Source organism: Monodelphis domestica, chromosome 2, assembly GCF_027887165.1.
Source record: "Monodelphis domestica isolate mMonDom1 chromosome 2, mMonDom1.pri, whole genome shotgun sequence".
Lineage (NCBI taxonomy): Eukaryota > Metazoa > Chordata > Mammalia > Didelphimorphia > Didelphidae > Monodelphis > Monodelphis domestica.
The window spans coordinates 161,085,518-161,090,076 of record NC_077228.1 but is presented as its reverse complement, the minus strand read 5'-3'; positions in this window follow the sequence as shown (position 1 = coordinate 161,090,076).

Below are 4,559 nucleotides of genomic sequence, written 5' to 3'. Positions count from 1 at the left end.
ATGGAATCCTCTGTAATTCACCATGACAACACTCTACCTTAAGATGTCCAATAGAATTACAGCAAATCAGCCCAGAACATGTGTTACTATACCCTATATTGAAATTACATATTGCAAGAAAGAGAAATGAGAAGATAAATCTTTCTAAGACCCTTGAAGTATATCAGCAGTATATTTATGGCATGACTGATTTGTTTTGATGGATGGTTATAGACTGTTGTTGCTCACTTAATCAGGCACAACTGAGACTCATGCATGGTGGTGATTGGTTCAGAAGAGAAATGTTGTCCAATTTTGTTAGCATTACCATTGATCTCAATAGTTATATGCCATAAACTGGTTTTGATGGGAAAGGGAGTTTTGATGAAAAAGAGAATGAATGAAAAACAGGCAACATTCCTCCGAAATCAATCCTCAACAAGCTCATAATTGAAGGTGGTATAATTTTTGAAAGAAGAAGCCTGGAAATTTAACAACACAACTAATCACCATTTCAAGCAGAGAAGAAATTCTGGGGAAAATGATGTTTCTCTGTGGTGTAGATAATGAACTGAGTCCAAAGTGCCTCCAAGCTTCCTCACTCCAATGACAGCCACCCTAGAAATATATCGATAGGCTACATTGACTGTGTTCATTTTATTCATCAGAGTAACTGAAGGAGAGGTAAACTAGATAAATGACATAGGAAAATTACAAGTTGCCACTGGCTACAACGCCATTTTGGCTTTGTTTCAAAATCAATCAAAATCAAGAACATCACTTCATAGCCTTTAGTGTAGTATAATCCCACTAGTATAAAGCACCTCATCTCACAAGATGTCAGCCCCCCAAATAAGAATCCTACAGATAAGTCTCTGGAGTCAATTACTTTATCTTCCTGATTGTGTTAGTAGTAACTCCCAATTCAACCCTGTCCTCTTCCCTGGGGCAAACTAGAGATGGGAAGGAAAGAAGGAAGAGATCAGAATTTGGCCTTCTCACAAATATCTAGGGAGAAATCGCCCATACCATGAGAATATATCAGCTTTTTTTTCCCTACGTTAATATGTGTGTGTGTGGTTGCCAAAGTTTTTATAACTGCTTATTCCTGGATGTCTTCCCTAGTCAACTGTTCCACCTAACTAAAGGCCAAGGTAATCATGTTCAGCAATCTCTTCCCATGACCCTGCTTGCCCTTCTCTTGAAAAACTAATTATTAATAGCCCCCATTAATGATTTATGCCAGTGAAATCAGAGAGTCCAAATTTTTATGTAAGCATTGATACTTCTGATTTACCTCATAGTATTGTGATATGGAAAATATTTCTTATCTTAAAGTGCTATATAAATGTTGGTTATTGTTATTTTTCCACATCCAAGTCAGAGTCTTGAATTTCAAAGTCCCATTCACCCACAGTTTGTCTTGTAAAAAAAATCCCCTGGACTATCCACCTCATGACAAGACAGTTGATGGTTAACCCCTGTATCCATTTTTCCATGACTTGAGGCTATACTTGTTAGAGTAGGGTCTTATGAGGGATTTATTTACTAAATACCTACTGTGTGAAAGAAACTATGCTAGGTACAAGGAATACAAAATTAAGATTCAATGGTTCCAGCTTTACATTTTATTGAAAAGATACAGGACCTCAATGGCTGAAGTTAGATTCTGAATTCCTCTTCTTCCTCCTTCTCCTCTTCTCCCTCCTCCTCTTCCTCCAGGTAGCCAAAATATGACTAGAGGTCATAGGCAAGAGATTTCTCCAAATTTATTCCAAATCTTCACCAGCTTTCCCTAGTTAACTAAGCCATCCTCCCTTTGCAATTTAAGCATTTAAAAAAATAGGTGCAGCTACTTTATTTTTACTGTCAAATGTTACCTGTATCATCTTTGGATTTACAGAATGAAAAAAACCATCTGCATGCTGGGAAGCCAAAACATTCCCTTACTGAAGACACATTATTTTCCTTGATGTGGAAATTCAATCTGTGATCAAATCTGGGATGGGGTCAATTTCTTCTGAATTTGAAATCACTCCCTTGATCAGATAATTATCTGCTTGTACAGAACTCTTTCCTATGGCTATTCTTTACATAATGACTACCATGAGTTCCTTCATACCATAACTTGCAAAGGAAAAAGGAGACATTGTCCCAGAGTGCCAGTGTGGAGCAGAGACATGTACTTCTTTTTTGGGGGGGGGGTCTTTTTTTTTAGAATATTTTCCATGATTCCATGATTCATGATTTTTTCCCATCCCTCTTCTCCTTCCCACTCCCAGAGCTAACAAGCAATTCCACTGGTTTATACATGTATCATTGTTCAAAACCCATTTCCATGTTATCCATATTTACAATAGAGATCTTTTAACATCAAAACCCTAATCATGTCCCCATCAAACTACATCATCGATCATGTTTTATTTTTGTGTTGTGCCACAGTGTATCAGTCTCTGTGTATAATGTTCTCCTGGTTCTGCTCCTTTCACTCTGCATCAGTTCCTGGAGGTCTTTCCAGTTCACATGGAATTCATGCAGTTCATCATTCCTTTCAGCACAATAGTATTCCATCACCAACAGATACCACAAGTTCCTCAGCCATTCCTCAGTTGAAGGACATCCCCTCATTTTCCAATTTTTTGCCACCACAAAGAGCACAGGTATAAATGTTTTTATACAAGTATTTTTCCTATGATCTCTTTGGGGTACAAACCCAGCAGTGGTATGGCTGGATCAAAAGGCAGGCATTCTTTTAAACCCTTTGAGCACAATTCCAAATTGCCCTCCAGAATTGTTGGACCAAATCACAACTTCACCAGCAATGTACTAGTGTCCCAATTTTGCCGCATCCCCTCCAACATTTATCACTTTCCTTTGCTGCCATATTGGCCAGTCTGCTAGGTATAAGGTGGTACCTCAGAGTTGTTTGTATTTGTATTTCTCTAATCAGGAGGGATTTAGAACACTTTTTCATGTGCTTATTGATAGTTTTGATTTCTTCATTTGAAAACTGCTTATTCATGAGAGACATGTACTTCTTCCAGGGGGAAGGTATTAAATCCTCATACCCTTGAAGTTACTACTATCATCATCCCTTACCTCAGGCTCCTCTACTAGACTAGTGGGTAAATCTCTTTTTTTTAAGATATTTTATTTTACCAATTACATATAACAACAATTTTCCACATAGTTTTTCTGAAGTTATATAAAACAAATTGTCTCCCTCCTTTTCCTCCCCCTTCCCAGAGATAGTAAGCAATTTTATCTGGGTTATATATGTGTTATTATGCAAAACTTATTTCAATATTGTTCATTTTTGTAAAAGAATACTCATATAAAACCAAATCCCCAAAATAAAATGGGTACATCTCTTTAAGACAACTTTATTCTCCTTCCTAAGTCCAGACTAGTTATTCTGCATTAGAACCACTAGCCCCGGGCAACCTGGCATGCCTGCACCTTGAGGGACTCAACTGTCAAGATGACTCCTTCTTGATAATTTTTGGTGTGGTTTAGTTGCAAGAATGCTGCATTTGGAATCAGGAGACCTGGCTTCTAATCCTAGTTTTGCCACTTAAGGTGAGTCACTTCAACTATCTATGCCTCAGCTTTCTCATCTGTAGAATGAGAGAATTGGACTAAATTACTTTTAGATCCTTTTTAGTTCTAAATTCTATAACTTTTACTCTGACTTCTAATGGGTCACTCCTTTAAGCCTTAGTCTGTACTCCCTGGTGCTGCCGTATTAGATGAACAAAGATGATTATATTGGAATTATAAGCCTTTGCAAACTTAGTAATTCACTCCCTTAGAAGATTATAGTTTCTTTTCTTTAATTTTATTTAGTCAATTTAAAATATTATTCCTTGATTACAAGAATCATATTCTTTTCCTCCCTCCCCTCCCCCTACCCTTCTCATAGCCAACACACAATTTCAGTGAGTATTACGTGTTTCCTTGATCAGAACCTATTTCCCTGTTGTTGATGTTTGCACTAGGATGTTCATTTAGAGTCTACATCCTCAATCATATCCCCCTCCACCCATGTAATCAAGCAGTTGTTTTTCTTCTGTGTTTCTACACCCACAGTTTTTTCCTCTGAATGTGGATAGTATTCTTTCTTGTAGATCCCTCTGGGTTGTTCAGGATCACTGCATTGACACTAATGGAGAAGTCCATTACATTCAATTGTACCACAGTATATCAGTCTATGTTTACAATGTTCTCCTGGTTCTGCTACTTTTGCTCTGCATCAATTCCTGGAGGTCATTCCAGTTCACATGGAATTTCACCAATTTATTATTCCTTTGAGCACAATAATATTCCATCACCAACATATACCACAATTTGTTCAGCCATTCCCCAATTGGAGGGCATCCCCTCATTTTCCAATTTTTGGCCACCACAAAGAGTACAGCTATGAATATTCTTGTATAAATCTTTTTCCTTATTATCTCTTTGGGGTACAAACCCAGCAGTGCTATGGCTGGATCAAAGGGCAGACAGTCTTTTATCGCCCTTTGGGCATAGTTCCAAATTGCCCTCCAGAATGGTGGGATCAATTCACAACTGCACCAGCA